Source organism: Danio aesculapii, chromosome 4, assembly GCF_903798145.1.
Source record: "Danio aesculapii chromosome 4, fDanAes4.1, whole genome shotgun sequence".
In the NCBI taxonomy this organism is placed as follows: Eukaryota; Metazoa; Chordata; class Actinopteri; order Cypriniformes; family Danionidae; genus Danio; species Danio aesculapii.
Genome location: NC_079438.1, coordinates 12,085,275 through 12,109,625, shown reverse-complemented (window position 1 = coordinate 12,109,625; position 24,351 = coordinate 12,085,275). Strand labels below are relative to the sequence as shown.

The following is a 24,351-nucleotide window of genomic DNA, read 5'->3' as shown; positions in this document are numbered from 1 at the left end:
ACTATAGCGCTTCATAAAAGCCGATATAATTACTATGAATTTGGTGACAAACCTAGTAAACTATTAGCACACCAGCTACGTCAGTCCTCTGCCCTAAACTATATAACTTCTCCGGACCCACAATTGACCCACTTCTCATTAACAACCAATTTAGAAATTTCTACAACTCCTTTTACACCTCAGAAAGCCTTAACGAAGAATCACACCTTGATAGTTTTTTCAATAATCTTGATATTCCCCTTATCGATCCTGATTTGGCCTTAAAATTGGATGATCCCATCACTCTCGATGAAGTTAAGACAACGCTGAGCCTTTTGCAAAGTGGTCCTGATGGGTTTCCAGCGGAATTTTTTATAACATCACCTCTTTAGAAACTATCACCTCTTATGCTGAATATGTTTAATGAATCTTACAAATCTGGTATACTTCCTCAAACTCTACGCCAAGCCTCTATCTCCTTAATCCTTAAAAAAGATAATGACCCCCTTCAGTGTAATAATTATCGTCCCATTTCTCTACTGTGTGCAGATGTAAAAGTATTTGATAAGATACTAGCATGTCACTTGGAACCACGACTACTGGCCTGGGGGTTGACCTTAAAGTATCTTTGTATGCAAACGACCTTGTGGTGTTCATTGCTGACCCGGCCAGCTCTATCCCAGAGGTGCTTGAATTGCTAACAGAATTCGGTAAAATTTCAAGCTATAAATTAAATCTGACAAAAAGTGAAGCAATGCCTATTAATAATGCTGTCTCTGAATATCCTTTATCCTACTTACCATTTAAGGCCCAGAGCTGTTTGACCAAGATTTTCGCCGCTGGTCTCTTCTCTCTTTGTCAATAGCAGGCAGAATCAACTGCGTGAAGATGAACATACTCCCTAAATTCTTATACCTTTTTCAGTGTATTCCAATTTTTATCCCAAAAACTTTCTTTGCTACATTAGATAGTTCTATCTCTCAATTCTTGTGGAATGGTAAAACCCAGAAGATTCGGCATGGGGATCCTACAGAAACCTAAGGGTTTGGGTCATAAACACCGGAATCTCCATCCCCAGCCGCTTCTATAAAACGGAACAACCAAAACTCTATGGATCCATCTTGTCACCAACTTCGCCCCTTCAGGACAGCAGAACCGCTCGCTCCTGCCACACCCCTATCCTCAACCCACCACAGCCCTGCATGCACGAAATCTCCCCAGACCATCAAAGAAAGCAACTAAGAAAAGCAATTAAAAGCAATCCCACCCCCTCCCTTGACCTCCAGCTCCACATTCCAGTGAAAACTCCAGCCCTACTCCTTCAGCCATCCCTTCCACTCTCAACCCTCCTCCATTCTCTCTTCCTTCCAACCGCCCTCACTCTTCAACCCAGCTTATTTCTACCCAGTCTTTCTCTACAAGTCTTAATGCTCTTCTTCTCCCTACTCATTTCCCCTCTTCCAATATCCCCACCTTTTTCTTCTATACATCCCTTCACCAAGCACCCACCTCCATTACTAACCCTCCCCAACAGTCTACCCTTCCTACTCACATTTCATCCACATGGCACTCTTTCACCCTAACCACAGCCACGCCTCTGCCCATTCCGCATATTGCTTCAGTCCTGTAACCACCCCTGATCTCCAATGCCTTCATGAACCTCATCCTATCAGGTGCTGACATCGACCTTTGTACATTCCTTTTACCCATAGCACCTCCCTCGACAGAACGACAGGTGGATTGCGGCGAATTCACTATTACACTTCGATCACCTGCTAGAATGCCCTAACGTAGCATTCGAACGTTATACAGTGTGCCTACTGGGGGGCCATGGATACTGATCTGCACAACAGTTTTCTTAGGATACCGTAATCTTTCCTGCGCGGTCTGCCATTCAAATCTGCACACGAACACTTCCTGTCCCTTCATAATCCCCTCCTCCGACAAGCAAGATGCTTTCGCCACCCCTGCAAATTTTTCCATATCTGCAGTTACTTATTAAATGTCTGGGTAAAAAACAAAACTTCTTTCATATTTTCTTAAGAGAAAGCCTAGCAACACATTAGCAACCACCTAGCAACACCTTAGCATCTACCTAGCAACATTTTAGCAACCAACTAACAACACCTTAGCTACCACCTAGCAACAGCTTAGCAACACCTTAGCAACCACCTAGCAACACCTTAGGAACCACCTAGCAACAGGTTAGCAACTGCTTGGCAACACCTTGGCAACCGCCTAGCAATACCTAAGCAACCAACTAGCAACACCTTAGCAACCAACTAGCAACACCTTAGCAACCATATAGCAACACCTTAGCAACGGCCTAGCAACAACTTAGCAGAGATGTATAAAATATTAGATACCCAGACTTAAGTAAAAGTACAGGCACTCTATCAATAAGTGACTTGAGGAGAAGCTGAAGTGCTCCTTAAGCACCATACTTAAGTGGACGTACTAAAGTATTCAACATTTTTTGTACTTAAGTATTGCAAGTAGTTTATTTCAAAATTTACTACTCAAGTACTAAAAGTAAAAGTACAAGTATTGTGTAATGTAGTTATTAAAGAAAGCAGTCAAAAGACATCATATTGATTTGTTTATTTTAAATATCTTTTTTTGGGGCACGTGATTAAGCAGAACGAAAACAAACATGGCTTACGATAACGTTTTTCTCTCACGCTTGAACCACTGATCTGACAGATTATAACAGCTTTAACACACACCTTTCAAAGTTGTCACAAAAACACTCCGTAATCCACTAAAACGCCATTGAAACCCATTTTCGGAGCGCAAATTACCGGTTGTAAACGCTGTAAACAGAAGTTCTAAACATTTTACCGGAAGATGCTGGTCGCTATGGCGCCCTCCATGCAGCAGCCAAGAAAAAGGTCTATAATTGTATCGAGTAGGGGTGTGAATTTACAATGGTCTTTTGTTTATTTTTGTTTAGTTTTGTTTTGTCTACTTTTGTCTAGTTTTTTCTGGTTTTGTTTTGTCTGATTTTGTCTACTTTGTCTGATTTTGTCTACTTTTGTCTAGTTTTGTTTGTCTGATTTTGTCTACTTTTGTCTAGTTTTGTTTTGTCAGATTTTGTCTACTTTTGTTTTGTCTGGTTTTGTATAGTTTTGTTTAGATTGTCTCATTTTGTCTATTTTTGTTTAGTTTTATCTAGATTTGTTTAGAGACTAAAGGAAGTGATGCCAAGCATAATAAAAACAAACCAAGCATATTCACCTTATTCCGCCCCGCCCACTTTTAATTCTTCGCTCTTCTGCATTTTGTCATCCAACTTCCGGTATGCTGACACAGTACATCAGATGATAGTTTCAGAAGTTTTTACATAGTGTATAATTAGCTGTATTTAAAAAAAAAAGGCATTTAATGTTAGTTCAGTTAATGTTTTGAGCTGGGAGTACGGTGAAACCTCGCTACAACGATCAGATGGTCTCATATTGCCCCATCCATCTTCACCGTTAATGTGGGTAGACGACATGAAAAAGTGGCCAGAGGTAACTTACGGGGATATTTTTAATTACTTTGTCCTGTCACAATGAGTAGATGGAGCGTCTATGAAGAATTATAAAAAGTACCGAAGCCTACCAATATTTGCATAGTGGGAAAGTGGGTCGTGTTCTATTACACAGCGAGGGTGACCCTTTTTAAAAGCAAATGTGCACCCCAGCCAGTCGAGCAGTCCATGCCACTCAGCATGGGTGCTACTTAGTAAGTAGGGATCAGTGGAGACTACAGGATGTTCGTGCATAGCTGGTTTAGGAAGGTCCTGTAGCCACGCAGCCTCTATGTTATGGGGGGTAAGTAAATAATACACATTGTTATGATTTTTTATGTATGGTCATGTCTTGTCACGTTTGTGTTAACATAGGTAAGCTATAAATGTATAACACTATGCTAACGTATTTGCATCATAACATACAGCTGCTGACTTGGTTACCACCTGCAGACTAAGTATCTGGTCAAATCTCTTAATTTGTGAGGTAAAAGGTAAGTGCTGTAAGGTAAGTAAATGTTTAACATCTCCTGAGTCTGAAGCAATGATGGCAAGATGCTATTTTGACGTGAATCCATCAAATGTCATGACTTGATGTTGTAAGAGGATTAGCCGAAAAGCCCTGCGAATCCCATTGAATTAAAAATAAACGGCATCTCAGGACATTCCACTACATGGACAATTCTTTTGATCCCGTTTCGGTGCACTTGCTTTTAAGCCCACGTCCATTGTTTTGAACACATGTATTTCTGAGTTGCTGTGGACAATGCCTTGATGTTTGCGCAAACCCCTCAAATTTTGCGGTCTACAGTGCCCATTAACACTGCCAGAGCCACTGCTACGCTGCGTAAATTGTGGCGCAAAGAGATTGATGCGGCACTTTGTCAGTGTTACTGTATCACTCGGACATGGCGCCAGAGGGTTAAATACTTGAGCCTGAGATCTCAGCTGTGCAACAGCCATGTCCTCACAGTGAGAGCATGAGCTGTCAGCGGGCACTGACTGACTGATTGACTGACACGGCTTTTTTCCTTCTCTTTCCCACAAAGAGTCAAATGTCATGACTTGACGTTGTAAGAGAATTAGCTGAAAAACCCTGCGAATCCCATTGCCTTAAAAATAAACGGCATCTCAGGACATTCCACTACATGGCATTCCAAGGCAATTCTTTTGATGCCCTTTCGATGCACTTGCATTAAAGCCCACGTCCATTGTTTTGTTCGCATGCATTTCCGAGTTGCTGTAGACAATGCCTTGATGTTGCGCAAATGCCTCAAAACTTGCAGTCTACAGTGCCCATTAAGGTTGCCAGGGCCACTGCTATGCTTTGTAAACTATGACGCAAAGAGATTGATGCGGCGCTTTGTCAGTGTTACTGTATCACCCAGACATGGCGCCAGAGAGTTAAATACATGAGCCTGAACACACAACCAAAGATTAGGTTTTGTCAGAAGTGGGATTCGAACCCACGCCTCCAGGGGAGACTGCGACCTGAACGCAGCGCCTTAGACCGCTCGGCCATCCTGACATGCACACTTAGCCGGAGCTGTCTCCTAGGAGCCACATCGCAGCACCATGACATGGAAGCTGATGTTTCACAGCTTGCCCAGCTCCAGCAGTCCGCCTCGTTGGCGCAGTAGGCAGCGCGTCAGTCTCATAATCTGAAGATCGTGAGTTCGAGCCTCACACGGGGCAAGGTCGTACCTTTTGGCACACGGGAGCACTTAGGTGACCGGGCAGCGTACTTTATTACCTTCCGTGCTGTTTATGCTTCCCGGGGCCAAAAAGGGCTACAGCTCCTCTGTAGGGCATGCGGCGTGACATTCCAAGAACATCTCCTAAGTCTGAAGCCATGATGGCAAGATGCTCCCATTCCTGTCACGTTATCGCTTGACGTTTAACGTGGATCCGTCAGATGTCATGACTTGACGTTGTAAGAGGATTAGCCGAAAAGCCCTTCGAATCCCATTGAATTAAAAAAAAAAACAGCATCTCAGGACATTTCGATACATGGCATACCAAGACAATTCTTTTCATCCCGTTTCGGTGCACTTGCTTTAAAGCCCACGTCCATTGTTTTGAACACATGCTTTTCCGAGTTGCTGTGGACAATGCCTTGATGTTGCGCAATCGCCTCAAATCTTGCAGTCTACAGTGCCCATTAACGCTGCCAGAGCCACTGCTACGCTGCGTAAATTGAGGTGCAAAGAGAATGATGCGGCACTTTGTCAGTGTTACTGTATCACTCGGACGTGGCGCCAGAGGGTTAAATACTTGAGCCTGAGATCTCAGCTGTGCAACAGCCATGTCCTCACAATGAGAGTATGAGCTGTCCGTGGGCACTGCATCGACATGCTGGACCCCCAGACCTGTGATGCGATACTTGTGCCCATCATCCGGAGATAAGAATCACCGCATCCAGAAACGCACATTCAGAACAGCGTCTTGAAAAAGACGCGTTGATTGACTGACACGGCTTTTTTCCTTCTCTTTCCCACAAAGAGTCAAATGTCATGACTTGACGTTGTAAGAGAATTAGCTGAAAAACCCTGCGAATCCCATTGCCTTAAAAATAAACGGCATCTCAGGACATTCCACTACATGGCATTCCAAGGCAATTCTTTTGATGCCCTTTCGATGCACTTGCATTAAAGCCCACGTCCATTGTTTTGTTCGCATGCATTTCCGAGTTGCTGTAGACAATGCCTTGATGTTGCGCAAATGCCTCAAAACTTGCAGTCTACAGTGCCCATTAAGGTTGCCAGGGCCACTGCTATGCTTTGTAAACTATGACGCAAAGAGATTGATGCGGCGCTTTGTCAGTGTTACTGTATCACTCAGACATGGCGCCAGAGAGTTAAATACATGAGCCTGAACACACAACCAAAGATTAGGTTTTGTCAGAAGTGGGATTCGAACCCACGCCTCCAGGGGAGACTGCGACCTGAACGCAGCGCCTTAGACCGCTCGGCCATCCTGACATGCACACTTAGCCGGAGCTGTCTCCTAGGAGCCACATCGCAGCACCATGACATGGAAGCTGATGTTTCACAGCTTGCCCAGCTCCAGCAGTCCGCCTCGTTGGCGCAGTAGGCAGCGCGTCAGTCTCATAATCTGAAGGTCGTGAGTTCGAGCCTCACACGGGGCAAGGTCGTACCTTTTGGCACACGGGAGCACTTAGGTGACCGGGCAGCGTACTTTATTACCTTCCGTGCTGTTTATGCTTCCCGGGGCCAAAAAGGGCTACAGCTCCTCTGTAGGGCATGCGGCGTGACATTCCAAGAACATCTCCTAAGTCTGAAGCCATGATGGCAAGATGCTCCCATTCCTGTCACGTTATCGCTTGAAGTTTAACGTGGATCCGTCAGATGTCATGACTTGACGTTGTAAGAGGATTAGCCGAAAAGCCCTTCGAATCCCATTGAATTAAAAAAAAAACAGCATCTCAGGACATTTCGATACATGGCATACCAAGACAATTCTTTTCATCCCGTTTCGGTGCACTTGCTTTAAAGCCCACGTCCATTGTTTTGAACACATGCTTTTCCGAGTTGCTGTGGACAATGCCTTGATGTTGCGCAATCGCCTCAAATCTTGCAGTCTACAGTGCCCATTAACGCTGCCAGAGCCACTGCTACGCTGCGTAAATTGAGGCGCAAAGAGAATGATGCGGCACTTTGTCAGTGTTACTGTATCACTCGGACGTGGCGCCAGAGGGTTAAATACTTGAGCCTGAGATCTCAGCTGTGCAACAGCCATGTCCTCACAATGAGAGTATGAGCTGTCCGTGGGCACTGCATCGACATGCTGGACCCCCAGACCTGTGATGCGATACTTGTGCCCATCATCCGGAGATAGGAATCACCGCATCCAGAAACGCACATTCAGAACAGCGTCTTGAAAAAGACGCGTTGATTGACTGACACGGCTTTTTTCCTTCTCTTTCCCACAAAGAGTCAAATGTCATGACTTGACGTTGTAAGAGAATTAGCTGAAAAACCCTGCGAATCCCATTGCCTTAAAAATAAACGGCATCTCAGGACATTCCACTACATGGCATTCCAAGGCAATTCTTTTGATGCCCTTTCGATGCACTTGCATTAAAGCCCACGTCCATTGTTTTGTTCACATGCTTTTCCGAGTTGCTGTAGACAATGCCTTGATGTTGCGCAAATGCCTCAAAACTTGCAGTCTACAGTGCCCGTTAAGGTTGCCAGGGCCACTGCTATGCTTTGTAAACTGTGACGCAAAGAGATTGATGCGGCGCTTTGTCAGTGTTACTGTATCACTCGAACCTGAGATCTCAGCTGTGCAACAGCCATGTCCTCACAGTGAGAGCATGAGCTGTCCGCGGGCACTGCATAGACATGCTGGACCCCCAGACCTGTGATGCGATACTCGTGCCCATCATCCGGAGATAGGAACCACCGCATCTAGAAACGCACATTCAGAACAGCGTCTTGAAAAAGACGCGTTGATTGACTGACACGGCTTTTTTCCTTCTCTTTCCCACAAAGAGTCAAATGTCATGACTTGACGTTGTAAGAGAATTAGCTGAAAAACCCTGCGAATCCCATTGCCTTAAAAATAAACGGCATCTCAGGACATTCCACTACATGGCATTCCAAGGCAATTCTTTTGATGCCCTTTCGATGCACTTGCATTAAAGCCCACGTCCATTGTTTTGTTCACATGCTTTTCCGAGTTGCTGTAGATGTAACAGGTATTAAATTAATTTATGTTTTCGTTATAAATTCACGCAAAATCTTTGTGTTGTTGGTAATTAATGTGGAAAAAGAAAGAGGAAATGTTTTATTTTTGTTTTGACGCGTCGGCGCGATGACGTCATTGACGTGTGTTAACGCGGTGACGTCAGTGACATAGCGCGCGCTTTGCTTCAGTCTGTCGGAGGACAGAGCAGAGTGAGGTAGGCATTTACTCCTGTCCAGTGGAAAAATGTGTATAAAGTAGAAGATTTGTAATATAGATGAAGTGAATTTTGTTATAATATGTTATATAACATGTACATGAGTTATATGAGTATGTTTTGGGTTCCTTATACCATGTTTTAACCTGCCAAACTGTCATTTTAACCACGAGAAGTGCAGTGGACAATATTAGCATGAACTTTAGCCTGTGAAATGTGAATTTTGATTACTGATTTTCGATCTCTTTTGTGTGTGAATGTTTAACTGTAGCAGGCGTAAGAGGAATTATAACAGAAGAATCACAACTGCATGTTCTCTGTTTGTGCAGGTATTGTTTTTTGTGTTTAATGTATTTGATGTTTAATGTGCTATATAAAATACTGGTAAATGTTTTATATATATATATATATATATATATATATATATATATATTAAGTGAAGTTTTTGTAACGCATTGTCTGGGAAGTTAAAATATTAACAAGGTAACAGTTTTATAATGACTTATTTTTTCTCAATATGTAATATGTTATATTCACTGTGTTATTCTTGCTTGAGTCTGTCGGAGGACAGAGCAGAGTGAGCAGGCGTAAGAGGAATTATAACAGAAGAATCACTACTGCATGTTCTCTGTTTGTGCAGCACTTGATTAAATGAGACCGCTGAACCTACAGACAGACTTCGTTTCTTTACTTCACACAACACAACACGACGCAGAGGGGTAGTCGAGCCGTTAAGACCGGCGCCGGCTACATTGGTGCCGTGACCTTTGAAAGGATCAACATCAGATTGACCACCGGATGTTGCTGTATGCTGTATTCTTCATTCTAAGGATTTGGTTGAACTTTTCCCTTCTTATCTGCTGGAGAGGTACAAAGACTCATTGTTAAACATCAGTGAAGATAATATGACAGAGACTAAATAAAAGTGGAAGCTGACATTTTTTTTCTATTGGAGACCTGCAAAGACACTTGACTGAGTTATATATTTTTTTCTCGGTTGGTCTAATCGTAATAAAATAATAATATTTGAATAATAATTATAGTGATAATAATTTTGAAGAAAAGAAAATGTCATATACTTACGCTGCTGACGATGTTGAGGATGATGTATATATTGGAGGAGGAAGGGGTAGATTTTTTAAGAGATATAGTTCATGCACCGGGAGCTATGGGTTTTGTTGATTCTCCAGTGGTTAGTTCCACACGCATAAAAACTGATTGTCAGGTTCCCAGGTCAGACACACCTTCCACTGATTTGAGCCACCTTATTTCGCAATTAGCACATGAGATAGGACAATCAATCTCAGCACAGTTGTGTAAGGGAAATGAAAAGGGGGACAAAGTATCTAACAATCAGAATATAGGTTTAGAAACACCCTCAGCTGAATCGCATTCTCTGAACATGACTGGTGTAAAATTAGTGATGCATTCTGACGTGAAAGAGCCACCAAGCTTTCGTGGAGATGGCACTGGTAAACTTTCTATCCATGAGTGGGAAGAACAAATTGATGTTTATCTAAGAAAGAGAGGTGTGCCCAAAGAAGAGCAGGCTCAAGAGATGATATCTAGACTTGGGGGGAGAGCAAGAGACTTAATTAAAGTTACATTGCGTAGTAATTCATCTTTAAAACCTGGTGAAGACCCGAAAATTGTTATTGACATTCTTAAGCAGCACTTTAGTGAACTGACATACTCTGCAATGCCACTTGCTGATTTCTATAACACTCTGCCTGCAGTAGGGGAGAATGCAATGGACTATTGGATACGTTTGAATAAAGCTGTTGATGTTGCAGAGCACTGTTTAAAAAGACAGGGACGTAACCTTGAATTAAAGAATATTAGATATTAAAGGAGAACAGTCAGATAGCAATCCATACTCCATATATGTCAGGTGGATATCGGTCAGTCCGGAAACCATGTAGAGTCTGCAAAGCAACTGATCACTCTACTACCATGCACTGCAGACGAGAAGGTCTGTGTTTGTCATGCTGTATGCCAGGCCACTGGAGAAGAGAATGCCCTAAGGCAAGATACGGGGCCAGTGTTCCCAATATGAATATGAGTCAAGAACAACAACAGCTGTTAAACTGACGGACCTGCACATAGAGAGGGAATGTGCAGGTGAACAATATCAAACCCTCAACCAACAATGTGAGATTAATTGGGAGCGATGGTACGAGAATGCTTCCTCAGCTCAATCTGGAGATAGTCAAGTAGTCATGCAGAATTCACAAAAAATTGAACTGTTTAGTGAAATGTTTTATGCTCCAGTAATCATAAATAAAACGTTCCAAGTAAAGGGAATGTTGGACTCCGGCTCCATGGCCTGTACAGTAAGCGAAGATACAGCGTCGCGATTGATGGAAGAAAGCATACTCACCAATGACAAACAACTGACTGAGCGAGTCGTCCTGGTTGGGTGTGGAGGTCATCAAACCCGCCCTAAGTACATGTATGAAGTGGAGATAAAAGTGTACGGTGTTCAGTGTATTGTTCCCATTCTTGTGGTCCCAGGACAAAAAGATGATCTTATCCTTGGATCTAATGTCATAAAGTACCTCATGCATGAGATGAAAAGCAGTGATGACTACTGGAGAGTGGCCACTCAGAGCTGTGATTCATCATTGGCTCCTGATGCTTCTCAATTTCTTGATATGATGGCAGGATTGACAAGATGGCAGGGTACTGAAACTCCTAATAAGATTGGAACTGTGAAACTGACACAAGCTGTGACTCTTATGGCAAAACAGGAGTATCTTGTTTGGGGCAGACTCCCGAAAAACACTCCTATGTCTCCAGGCAGCACAGTGGTTGTCGAGCCCACGTCCTCAAAGTCCATGCAACGAAACATTCTGGTTGCCCGCATTATCACACCTATGTGGGGTGATGGATATATCCCCATGAAAATTATGAACCTTTCCGATCAGCCAGTGACTTTGAAGAGGAATTGCAAGCTAGCAGATGTTTCGCCCTGTGTAGCCGTTGAAGATTTCACAGCTTTCCAGAACACTAGTCAGGTTGATAGAAAGGAACAAGTAATAGCTAGCCCTGAATCTAACTCTGAGGATTTCAAGAAGAAACTTGTAGAGGTTGGCCTTAAGGATTTAGACATCGATTTGTGCCAAGTAGGTGACTCCACTAAACAAGAGTTAGCTCAGCTATTAGTTAATTATAATGACATCTTCTCTAAACATGCTTTGGACTGTGGCGAGGCAAAAGGCTTCTCTCATCGGATCCGTCTGACAGACGAACGCCCATTTCGCCTTCCTTACAGAAGAGTTCCACCTGCTCATTACGAAAAACTGAGACAAGTCTTGACGGAAATGGAAAATCAGGGCATAATAAGGAAGTCCATCAGTGAATTTGCCTCACCACTAGTCATGGTATGGAAAAAGGATGGTAGTTTGAGAATTTGCACCGACTTTAGGTGGCTCAATGCCAGGACTTTGAAAGACGCGCACCCACTCCCACATCAGTCAGACTGTTTGGCATCTTTGGGTGGGAATGTCTATTTTAGCACAATGGACCTGACTTCAGGTTTCTATAATATACCTATGCATGGGGAAGACAAGAAATTTACTGCATTCACCACCCCACTTGGTCTGCATGAATACAACCGCATGCCACAAGGCTTATGTAATAGCCCCGCTTCGTTTATGCAGATGATGCTGAGTATATTTGGTGATCTGAATTTCACTAAGCTATTGTGCTATTTAGATGACCTACTAGTTTTTGCAGCCACTGAGAAGGAAGCATTGAGTAGGTTAGAGGAAGTATTCCAAAGACTCCGCCAGAACAATCTGAAACTGAGTCCCCAAAAGTGTCACCTGTTACGAACATCCGTAAAATTCTTGGAGCATGTAATCGAAGGGGGTGGGGTTTCTGTTGAGCCAGAAAAGGTGGATGTAATCTCACGTATGAACAAGTCAGATCTTATGGACGATGACGGAGTTACTCCTTCTGTTAAAAGAATAAAATCCTTTCTGGGAATGGTCTTTTATTATGAGCATTACATAGCTAATTGCTCTGCTATTGCAAAACCTTTGTTTGCCCTCACTGCTGGACAGAAGAGGGGGGGAAAGGGAAAGATCACAAAACAGGCTGGTACCTATAGAAAACTGAAATCTTCTGATTGGACAGCAGAGTGTGATGCAAGTTTCAGCTCACTGAAAGAGAAGTTTTTGAACTGTGTAATCCTGGCACATCCTGATTTTTCGAGACCCTTCATCCTGTCTATTGATGCTTCTTTAGACGGGTTGGGGGCAGTATTAGCTCAAGTACCACAGGGAGAAGACAAAGCTAGACCTGTTGCATTTGCAAGCAAAACACTCAGTACCTCACAGAAACGATATCCGGCCCACCGCCTTGAATTTTTGGCCTTAAAGTGGAGTGTTTGCGAGAAGTTTAGTCATTGGCTTAAGGGGAACACATTTACCGTATGGACGGATAACAATCCGTTGACATACATAATGACTAAACCGAAGCTAGATGCATGCAAACAACGCTGGGTCGCAAAGCTAGCCCCATATACTTTTGATATACGTCACATAGCGGGAAGTAAGAATGTGGTGGCTGATGTTCTTAGTCGTGATCCTTTTGCAAAGACAGTCAGTAATAGGTTGCTCAATGAATTCTATAAGTGCCTGCTGTCTGAGGCTGAAGAAGTTTGTGAGGAAAGAATCCAGGACGCATTCAGACTGAAAGTTCAGTGTCACCGCCAAGAGTCAGAGTCTGACCCCAAAGAGATTCCTTCAGTAGCTACTTCAGATTATTGTGATGCTAATGAAATTAATGCTCTTTGTGAAGCTCTTAACAACTGGGAGCAAGCAGCAGAGTCTTGGGCAATGCGTTTAGTTCAGGCTGTTCAGCAGTTCACACCTTTTAATCTGGACACCTTAACGGAACTCTCCTTTACAGGAACTTCAACAACGACAGGAACAGGATACCAGTATAGCCACAATTGCCCCTTTTGTGTCTCGCAAAAGAAGACCCTCCAGGCGAGAAAAGGCAAACTTCAACCTGGGTGCACTGTTTCTCAGCAAGCAGTGGGAGAGACTTACAATTGTTGATGGTATACTTTATCGAGTATCTAAGGACCCTACATGTAAGCAGAAGCGATATCAGTATGTGCTTCCCCAAAGTCTTAAGGCTAAAGCATTGAGTGGCATTCACGATCTTGCAGGACACCAGGGTCAAGCAAGGACACTTTATTTGGCAAGGCAGCGATTCTTTTGGCCTAAGATGGAGCAGGACGTCAAGGCCTATGTCAAATGTTGCCAAAGATGCATTCTCGCTAAATCACCTGAACCATCCGCTAGAGCCCCATTAGAGAGTATCAGAACTTCGTCACCCAAGGAACTTGTATGCTTGGACTTTTGGAGTGCAGAAGACTCAAAGCAAAACTGTCGACGTGTTAGTGGTTACGGACCACTTCACAAAATTAGCTCATGCGTTTCCGTGTGCCAATCAGACAGCTAAGCAGGTGGCAAGGAAGCTGTGGGATCACGTTTTCTGTGTTTATGGATTCCCGGAACGTATACACACAGACCAAGGTGCTAATTTTGAGAGTGGTCTGATCGCTGAGTTGCTTAAGTTGTCAGGAGTTGTTAAATCACATACCACAGCATATCATCCAATGGGTAACGGAGGAACTGAACGATTTAATAGAACTCTAGGAGCAATGCTGCGCTCTTTGCCATTAAAAGCTAAACATCAATGGCCTCAACAAATTCAGACCCTGACTTTTGTCTATAATGCCACTGTACATGAAACAACCGGTTTTCCACCGTTTTACCTTATGTTTGGCCGCGTGCCAAGACTCCCCGTAGACGTGATATTCAAACAGGTATTACGAGATCCTGTGGTAGTGGATTATAGTACTTACGCCAAGACGTTACTCTCTTATCTCCATGAAGCAGCAGACATTGCACAAAAGCATTCTGCCAAAGAGCAACAAAAACAAGCTCAGGGATATAACAAAAAAGTAAAGGGCACGCATTTGAACATTGGAGATCATGTACTGATTGCTAATAAGGGAGAGAGAGGAAGGAGGAAACTTGCTGATAAGTGGGAATCCACTATCTTTAAAGTCATCAAACGGAACCCTCGGACACATACATATGTGGTACAAGACAATAACGGAGCTAAGAGAGTTCTACATCGTAACCTCTTGTTGGACATCAGCTTTTTACCTGCTCAGATGGAATTTGGAGGAGCCAGTGATTTGTGTTTAGAGGAACGTGATGAGGAACAGTCCGTTGCCACCTCAAAGACTCAGGATCTCTCAGATTGTTTGGAGAGCAGTTGTTCAGAGGAACGAACAAGTTTTTGGGTGCTGGATGGAACGGAACATTCACGGGGTCAAAGCACGCCAAGTGAAACTGGATCTGGGTGGTTCTACACTGATGGAGGACAGCCAAGTCAGGATGATGATTGCTCTGAGAAGTCCTTTGAGGATGAAAGTCATATAACAGAGCCTCGTAGTAGTCAGACAGACTGTTTCAATGTTGATGATGACAGAAACACATCCATTACAGACACAGCAGAACAGCTTAATCATGAGACTGAAGATCGAGACACTCAGAACATTGAAAACACACAAGGACAAGTCACACGTGCTGGTAGAGTAGTGAAAAAAGTCAGTCGTCTCATTGAATCTATGAGACAGAGACAGTTAAACTTTAAATCAATTACAAACACATTGGGTAGAAAATCCCAGTCATTACTTACCTTGTTTTAGAGATTTATTTCATTGTCCAAGTTCACGTCCGCTAATACACTCTTTGAGAAGTAGCTTGATTCCTATAAATGTACTTTAATTCATTTGACATGGATTAAATAGGCATGTTATTGTTGACTTTATGATTTGATATTTGGAACCTGTTATGGTGTAAAAGGCATCATTTATTCTGAGGGGCTTTTTAAGGTCTGATCACCCTTTAAACTTTTCTCAACCTTTTTTTAAGGTAGCATTTTCAAGCTGAATAGGTTAAGAGATGGTTCGAATAATTTAGTCAAATGTTTGTAAATGTTTAAGTTTTAGGGATTTTGGTGAATTTAGAAGGGGGTGAATGTAACAGGTATTAAATTAATTTATGTTTTCGTTATAAATTCACGCAAAATCTTTGTGTTGTTGGTAATTAATGTGGAAAAAGAAAGAGGAAATGTTTTATTTTTGTTTTGACGCGTCGGCGCGATGACGTCATTGACGTGCGTTGCCGCGATGATGTCAGTGACATAGCGCGCGCTTTGCTTCAGTCTGTCGGAGGACAGAGCAGTGAGGTAGGCATTTACTCCTGTCCCGTGGAAAAATGTGTATAAAGTAGAAGATTTGTAATATAGATGAAGTGAATTTTGTTATAATATGTTATATAACATGTACATGAGTTATATGAGTATGTTTTGGGTTCCTTATGCCATGTTTTAACCTGCCAAACTGTCATTTTAACCACGAGAAGTGCAGTGGACAATATTAGCATGAACTTTAGCCTGTGAAATGTGAATTTTGATTACTGATTTTCGATCTCTTTTGTGTGTGAATGTTTAACTGTAGCAGGCGTAAGAGGAATTATAACAGAAGAATCACAACTGCATGTTCTCTGTTTGTGCAGGTATTGTTTTTTGTGTTTAATGTATTTGATGTTTAATGTGCTATATAAAATACTGGTAAATGTTTTATATATATATATATATATATATATATATATATATATATATATATATATATATATATATATATATAAAGTGAAGTTTTTGTAACGCATTGTCTGGGAAGTTAAAATATTAACAAGATAACAGTTTTATAATGACTTATTTTTTCTCAATATCTAATATGTTATATTCACTGTGTTATTCTTGCTTGAGTCTGTCAGAGGACAGAGCAGAGTGAGCAGGCGTAAGAGGAATTATAACAGAAGAATCACAACTGCATGTTCTCTGTTTGTGCAGCACTTGATTAAATGAGACCGCTGAACCTACAGACAGACTTCGTTTCTTTACTTCACACAACACAACACAACGCAGAGGGGTAGTCGAGCCGTTAAGACCGGCGCCGGCTACATAGACAATGCCTTGATGTTGCGCAAATGCCTCAAAACTTGCAGTCTTCAGTGCCCGTTAAGGTTGCCAGGGCCACTGCTATGCTTTGTAAACTGTGACGCAAAGAGATTGATGCGGCGCTTTGTCAGTGTTACTGTATCACTCGGACATGGCGCCAGAGAGTTAAATACTTGAGCCTGAACGCACAATCAAAGACTAGGTTTTGTCAGAAGTGGGATTCGAACCCATGCATCCAGGGAAGACTGCAACCTGAACGCAGCGCCTTAGACCGCTCAGCCATCCTGACATGCACACTTAGCCGGAGCTGTCTCCTAGGAGCCAGATCGCAGCACCATGACATGGAAGCTGGTGTTTCACAGCTTGCCCAGCTCCAGCAGTCCGCCTCGTTGGCGCAGTAGGCAGCGCGTCAGTCTCATAATCTGAAGGTCGTGAGTTCGAGCCTCACACGGGGCAAGGTCGTACCTTTTGGCACACGGGAGCACTTAGGTGACCGGGCGGCGTACTTTATTACCTTCCGTGCTGTTTATGCTTCCCGGGGGCGAAAAAGGCTACAGCTCCTCTGTAGGGCATGCGGCGTGACATTCCAAGAACATCTCGTAAGTCTGAAGCCATGATGGCAAGATGCTCCCATTCCTGTCACGTTATCGCTTGACGTTTGACGTGGATCCGTCAAATGTCATGACTTGACGTTGTAAGAGGATTAGCCGAAAAGCCCTTCGAATCCCATTGAATTAAAAAAAACGGCATCTCAGGACATTCCGATACATGGCATACCAAGACAATTCTTTTCATCCCGTTTCGGTGCACTTGCTTTAAAGCCCACGTCCATTGTTTTGAACACATGGTATTCCAAGTTGCTGTGGACAATGCCTTGATGTTGCGCAAACGCCTTAAACCTTGCGGTCTACAGTGCCCATTAACACTGCCAGAGCCACTGCTACGCTGCGTAAATTGTGGCGCAAAGAGATTGATGCGGCACTTTGTCAGTGTTACTGTATCACTCTGACATGGCGCCAGAGGGTTAAATACTTGAGCCTGAGATCTCAGCTGTGCAACAGCCATGTCCTCACAGTGAGAGCATGAGCTGTCCGCGGGCACTGCATCGACATGCTGGACCCCCAGACCTGTTATGCGATACTTGTGCCCATCATCCCGAGATAGGAATCACCGCATCCAGAAACGCACATTCAGAACAGCGTCTTAAAAAAGACGCGTTGATTGACTGACACGGCTTTTTTCCTTCTCTTTACCACAGAGTCAAATGTCATGACTTGACGTTGTAAGAGAATTAGCTGAAAAACCCTGCGAATCCCATTGCCTTAAAAATAAACGACATCTCAGGACATTCCACTACATGGCATTCCAAGGCAATTCTTTTGATGCCCTTTCGATGCACTTGCATTAAAGCCCACGTCCATTGTTTTGTTCACATGCTTTTCCGAGTTGCTGTAGACAATGCCTTGATGTTGCGCAAATGCCTCAAAACTTGCAGTCTACAGTGCCCAATAAGGTTGCCAGGGCCACTGCTATGCTTTGTAAACTGTGACGCAAAGAGATTGATGCGGCGCTTTGTCAGTGTTACTGTATCACTCGGACATGGCGCCAGAGAGTTAAATACTTAAGCCTGAACGCACAATCAAAGATTAGGTTTTGTCAGAAGTGGAATTCGAACCCACACCTCCAGGGGAGACTGCGACCTGAACGCAGCGCCTTAGACCGCTCGGCCATCCTGACATGCACACTAAGCCGGTGCTGTCTCCCAGGTGCAACATCGCAGCACCATGACATGGAAGCTGGTGTTTCACAGCTTGCCCAGCTCCAGCAGTCTGCCTCGTTGGCGCAGTAGGCAGCGCGTCAGTCTCATAATCTGAAGGTCGTGAGTTTGAGCCTCACACGGGAGCACTTAGGTGACCGGGAGGCGTACTTTATTACCTTCCGTGCTGTTTATGCTTCCCGGGGGCAAAAAAGGCTACAGCTCCTCTGTAGGGCATGCGGCGTGACATTCCAAGAACATCTCCTAAGTTTGAATCCATGATGGCAAGATGCTCCCATTCCTGTCACGTTATCGCTTGACATTTGACGTGGATCCGTCAAATGTCATGACTTGACGTTGTAAGAGGATTAGCCGAAAAGCCCTTCGAATCCCATTGAATTAAAATTAAACGGCATCTCAGGACATTCCGATACATGGCATACCAAGACAATTCTTTTCATCCCGTTTCGGTGCACTTGCTTTAAAGCCCACGTCCATTGTTTTGAACACATGGTATTCCAAGTTGCTGTGGACAATGCCTTGATGTTGCGCAAACGCCTTAAACCTTGCGGTCTACAGTGCCCATTAACAGTGCCAGAGCCACTGCTACGCAAAGAGATTGATGCGGCGCTTTGTCAGTGTTACTGTATCACTCGGACATGGCGCCAGAGAGTTAAATACTTGAGCCTGAACGCACAATCAAAGATTAGGTTTTGTCAGAAGTGGGATTCGAACCCACGCCTCCAGTGGAGACTGCGACCTGAACGCAGCGCCTTAGACCGCTCGGCCATCCTGACATGCACACTTAGCCAGAGCTGTCTCCCAGGAGCCACATCGCAGCACCATGACATGGAAGCTGGTGTTTCACAGCTTGCCGAGCTCCAGCAGTCTGCCTCGTTGACGCAGTAGGCAGCGCGTCAGTCTCATAATCTGAAGGTTGTGAGTTTGAGCCTCACACGGGGCAAGGGTGCACATTTTGGCACACGGGAGCACTTAGGTGACCAGTAGGCGTACTATATTATCCTTCCGTGCTGTTTATGCTTCCCAGGGGCAAAAAAGGCTACAGCTCCTCTGTAGCGCATGCGGCGTGACATTCCAAGAACATCTCCTAAGTCTGAAGCCATGATGGCAAGATGCTCCCATTCCTGTCACGTTATCGCATGACGTTTGACGTGGATCCGTCAAATGTCATGACTTGACATTGTAAGAGGATTAGCCGAAAAGCCCTGCGAATCCCATTGCCTTAAAAATAAACGGCATCTCAGGACATTCCACTACATGGCATTCCAAGGCAATTCTTTTGATGCCCTTTCGATGCACTTGCATTAAAGCCCACGTCCATTGTTTTGTTCACATGCTTTTCCGAGTTGCTGTAGACAATGCCTTGATGTTGCGCAAATGCCTCAAAACTTGCAGTCTACAGTGCCCATTAAGGTTGCCACGGCCACTGCTATGCTTTGTAAACTGTGACGCAAAGAGATTGATGCGGCGCTTTGTCAGTGTTACTGTATCACTCGGACATGGCGCCAGAGAGTTAAATACTTGAGCCTGAACGCACAGCCAAAGATTAGGTTTTGTCAGAAGTGGGATTCGAACCCACACATCCAGGGAACACTGTGACTTGAACGCAGCGCCTTAGACCGCTCAGCCATCCTGACATGCACACTTATCCAGAGCTGTCTCCTAGGAGCCACATTGCAGCACCATGACATGGAAGCTGGTGTTTCACAGCTTGCCCTGCTCCAGCAGTCTGCCTCGTTGACGCAGTAGGCAGCGCGTCAGTCTCATAATCTGAAGGTTGTGAGTTTGAGCCTCACATGGGGCAAGGGTGCACATTTTGGCACACGGGAGCACTTAGGTGACCAGTAGGCGTACTTTATTACCTTCCGTGCCGTTTATGCTTCCCGGGGGCAAAAAAGGATAAAGCTACTCTGGAGGGCATGCGGCGTGATGTTCCAAGAACATCTCCAGAGTCTGAAGCCATGATGGCAAGATGCTCCCATTCCTGTCACGTTATTGCTTGACGTTTGACGTGGATCCGTCAAATGTCATGACTTGACGTTGTAAGAGGATTAGCCGAAAAGCCCTGCGAATCCCATTGAATTAAAATTAAACGGCATCTCAGGACATTCCACTACATGGCATACCAAGACAATTCTTTTGATCCCGTTTCAGTGCACTTGCTTTAAAGCCCACGTCCATTGTTTTGAACACATGCTTTTCCGAGTTGCTGTGGACAATGCCTTGATGTTGCGCAATCGCCTCAAATCTTGCAGTCTACAGTGCCCATTAACGCTGCCAGAACCACTGCTACGCTGCGTAAATTGTGGCACAAAGAGATTGATGCGGCACGTTGTCAGTGTTACTGTATCACTCAGACATGGCGCCTGAGGGTTAAATACTTGAGCCTGAGATCTCAGCTGTGCAACAGCCACGTCCTCACAGTGAGAGCATGAGCTGTCAGCGGGCACTGCATCGACATGCTGGACCCCCAGACCTGTGATGCGATACTCATGCCCATCATCCGGAGATAGGTACCACCACATCTAGAAACGCACATTCAGAACAGCGTCTTGAAAAAGACGCGTTGATTGACTGACACAGCTTTTTTTCTTCTCTTTCCCACAAAGAGTCAAATGTCATGACTTGATGTTGTAAGAGAATTAGTCGAAAAACCCTGCAAATCACATTGCCTTAAAAATAAACGGCATCTCAGGACATTCCACTACATGGCATTCCAAGGCAATTCTTTTGATGCCCTTTCGATGCACTTGCATTAAAGCCGACGTCCATTGTTTTGTTCACATGCTTTTCCGAGTTGCTGTAGACAATGCCTTGATGTTGCGCAAATGCCTCAAAACTTGCAGTCTACAGTGCCCGTTAAGGTTGCCAGGGCCACTGCTATGCTTTGTAAACTGTGACGCAAAGAGATTGATAGGCGCTTTGTCAGTGTTACTGTATCACTCGGACATGGCGCCAGAGAGTTAAATACTTGAGCCTGAACGCACAACCAAAGATTAGGTTTTGTCAGAAGTAGGATTCGAACCCACACCTCCAGGGGAGACTGCGACCTGAACGCAGCGCCTTAGACCGCTCGGCCATCCTGACATGCACACTTAGCCGGAGCTGTCTCCTAGGAGCCACATTGCAGCACCATGTTTCACAGCTTGCCCAGCTCCCGCAGTTCGCCGCGTTGGCGCAGTAGGCAGCGCGTCAGTCTCATAATGTGAAGGTCGTGAGTGCACACGGGAGCACTTAGGTGACCGGGCGGTGTACTTTATTACCTGTAATCTATTAAAGGGTACAGCTCCTCTGTAGGGCATGCGGCGTGACGTTCCAAGAACATCTCCTGAGTCTGAAGCCATGATGGCAAGATGCTCCCATTCCTGTCACTTTATCGCTTGACATTTGACGTAAAAAAATTCCATTTTTATTCTATACAAATTCACATTTCTAATCAAATTAAAACCAAAATACAATTGCATTTTTTGTTTGATAAAAATATACGGAAACGAAATAAAATCAAACGTTGGCTATTGTGTAATTTGTTTTAATATTAATAAAAACATACTTAGACTATTTAAGCTTAACGGCTATACGCTGCCAATGGCCATTAATAAATATTATTTTACTTTGTACTGGATTATAATGTATATTTTACAATAAAAACTAAATATAACATGTCTCACTGTCATTTAAAACAATTCATAACACATCAGAACTGTAGACCTGCAGTGTGTAGCCTAAACTGTATGCAGGGGGTGTTGGTCAATAGCCTACTGCGCATAATTGAACTAATATCTCATAATAGCCTAAAATAGCCTAATTTGAGCCAAATGACCAAGGAGTTCTTTGTGTGGGCGAACAAAAAATGTCGAGTATGGATCCCATCTCTTTCTGACGTTGAGGTTGGATAAAGCGTTCGAAGGTACAACCTCACCCAAAAAAAGGGAGGTCGATAATTGCACTCTGCAGTGGTGGAGTTCTCATCTTCTGTCACCCAGTATTCACTGTGATGAGCTCCCCCGGTTTGAATGTCATTGCAAGGGTTGACTGGATGCAGCTCATGAAAGGGCAAGCTGACATTTTGTGGAGTAAAAGCTGGGCAATGTGTAAGAATGAATGGCGTGCTTTGTTTGCTGCAAAACATGCTAATAACGTTCTCCTGTGTGATGCACTGTTCAAGTTACTGCTGATGACCAGTCGAAGACTGATGAAGAAGCAAGGATTATTAATGAAGAAAAACTGTCCAAGCCCAGTTTTCTACCCTCCTCTTGCTGTCAGCCAAGGTCTTTAGTGCCAGCACTGCATACAATGCTGTTAGGACTGGATTACATTGCTGATGTGTTTCGGGGGAGAACGGGTTTTTTTACTCTGCAGATCCTCATTAGTATAGTGGACAGTATATACCAACACTATATTACCAACGCTTGTAGACATCCTCTCAGAAAAGTGTCTGGAAAAGTGCAAGGGTTGACTGGATACAGCTCATGAAAAGACAAGCTGACATTTTGTGGAGTAAAAGCTGGGCTATGTGTAAGAATGAATGGTGTGCTTTGTTTGCTGCAAAACATGCTAATAACATTCTTCTCAAGTTACTGCTGATGACCAGTCGAAGGCTGATGAAGAATTAAGGATTATTAATGAAGAAAGAGCTGTCCAAGCCCAGTTTTCAACCCTCCTCTTGCTGTCAGTCAAGGTCTTTAGTGCCAGCGCTGCAGACAATGCTGTTAGGACTGGATTACATTGCTGATCTGTGTGGGGTCAGAACGGACGCTATAACCGCACAGCTCCTCGTTAGTATAGTGGATAGATTCTCTGCCTGTTTTGCGGAAGACCAAGGTTCGGTTCCCTGATGGGGAAGCCCTTGTTTGTCTTTTACTTTTTGTCTGTTGCCTTTCACAAGGGTTGCAACGGACTAAGTGATATATACAGCAGCCAAAAGGAAATGCATTGGTCGGGAATCAAACTCAGGTCAATTACTTGAAAGGCAACTATGCTCACCGCTATACCACCAACGCTTGCGGACAGCTCTTGCCAGAAGAGCTCAAAAAGAATGCTTTCAACCAAGGCCCTCTTTGTCCGGGTTCGGCACTGAAAAACATGTCCAGCATATTGATCCCAACCGTCTCAAAGTGCACTGATTTACCCACATGTCATGGGACATCTTCACAAGAGTGGCGCCTGGCCATGTAATATTTCGGCAGCCAAAAGGAATACATTCGCTGGGAATCTGCATGGAAGCCAGCTATGCTCACCACTATATTACCAACGCTTGTTGACATCCTCTCACAGAAGTGTAGAAAATGAAAGCTTTCAACCAAGGAGTTCTTTGTGTGGGCGAAAAAAAATGTCCAGTATTGATCTGATCTCTTTCTGACGCTGAGGTTGGGTAAAGCTTTCGAAGGTACAACCTCACCAAAAAAAACAAAAATCGCTTACGGCCATACCACCCTGGAATGCTCGAGGGCAATAGTGCACTTGCAGCAAAGGAAGTAGTAGGCAGAGAGTGAGAAAGGATCACTCATTTTTTGTTTTGTTTGTTTTTTCAGAAAAAGTTTGAGTTTTTCTTTTTTTGATAATTTCGTCCACTTCCCAGGAGCACTTTTCTGTCTGAGAAGTTTGTGTTCTGTTATGAGTGCCAATGCAAAAGAACTAAAAGGTAAAGATATGGACATGGATAGAAAACGAAAAGGGAAACTGGATAATGGACTTGAAGTAGGACAACACGTTGGACACGGACAAATGGGCGATAATAGAATCTATACTAAAGAAGCTACAGTGATTGATGATATGACAAAAGTGAATGATGCTTGAGCAGAAGACATCATAAAGGCTCTGACTGAGAAGATAGGAAAAGGGAAGGTTCTGGCTGTAAGACTAAGGGGGGAAAGGGAATATGAAATAACTCTGACAAGTAAAGAGGACGGCGAGGATTTGAAAGATGGACTCATGATAAAAGGGAAGAATTGTGAAGTAAGACACTTACAAGTAAGAGAGTATATTGTATCTTTTATACATTTGCCGGCTTATATTGAGGATGATGAAATTCTGGATAAACTTAAGTTTTGGGGAGTAACACCTGCATCTGATATCAGAAGGCGAATGTATCCAGGTACAGAC

At 43.9% G+C, this 24,351-nt stretch overlaps 10 non-coding genes across 10 annotated transcripts; 4 read left to right on the top strand and 6 right to left on the bottom strand.

Annotated features, from left to right (window-relative positions):
* Nucleotides 1-4,935: 4,935 nt before the first annotated feature.
* trnal-cag (transfer RNA leucine (anticodon CAG)) lies at nucleotides 4,936-5,018 on the bottom strand. The gene has a single exon. It is a non-coding gene; the product is annotated as a tRNA-Leu (tRNA).
* Nucleotides 5,019-5,112: 94 nt separating this feature from the next.
* Nucleotides 5,113-5,185, top strand: trnam-cau (transfer RNA methionine (anticodon CAU)). Its single transcript has one exon. It is a non-coding gene; the product is annotated as a tRNA-Met (tRNA).
* Nucleotides 5,186-6,388: 1,203 nt separating this feature from the next.
* trnal-cag (transfer RNA leucine (anticodon CAG)) lies at nucleotides 6,389-6,471 on the bottom strand. Its single transcript has one exon. It is a non-coding gene; the product is annotated as a tRNA-Leu (tRNA).
* A 94-nt stretch (nucleotides 6,472-6,565) lies between these two features.
* trnam-cau (transfer RNA methionine (anticodon CAU)) lies at nucleotides 6,566-6,638 on the top strand. The gene has a single exon. It is a non-coding gene; the product is annotated as a tRNA-Met (tRNA).
* Nucleotides 6,639-16,855: 10,217 nt separating this feature from the next.
* trnam-cau (transfer RNA methionine (anticodon CAU)) lies at nucleotides 16,856-16,928 on the top strand. The gene has a single exon. It is a non-coding gene; the product is annotated as a tRNA-Met (tRNA).
* Nucleotides 16,929-18,126: 1,198 nt separating this feature from the next.
* Nucleotides 18,127-18,209, bottom strand: trnal-cag (transfer RNA leucine (anticodon CAG)). The gene has a single exon. It is a non-coding gene; the product is annotated as a tRNA-Leu (tRNA).
* Nucleotides 18,210-18,303: 94 nt separating this feature from the next.
* On the top strand, nucleotides 18,304-18,377 carry trnam-cau (transfer RNA methionine (anticodon CAU)). Its single transcript has one exon. It is a non-coding gene; the product is annotated as a tRNA-Met (tRNA).
* Nucleotides 18,378-18,942: 565 nt separating this feature from the next.
* On the bottom strand, nucleotides 18,943-19,025 carry trnal-cag (transfer RNA leucine (anticodon CAG)). The gene has a single exon. It is a non-coding gene; the product is annotated as a tRNA-Leu (tRNA).
* Nucleotides 19,026-19,803: 778 nt separating this feature from the next.
* On the bottom strand, nucleotides 19,804-19,886 carry trnal-caa (transfer RNA leucine (anticodon CAA)). Its single transcript has one exon. It is a non-coding gene; the product is annotated as a tRNA-Leu (tRNA).
* Nucleotides 19,887-21,253: 1,367 nt separating this feature from the next.
* trnal-cag (transfer RNA leucine (anticodon CAG)) lies at nucleotides 21,254-21,336 on the bottom strand. The gene has a single exon. It is a non-coding gene; the product is annotated as a tRNA-Leu (tRNA).
* Between the last annotated feature and the right edge of the window lie 3,015 nt (nucleotides 21,337-24,351).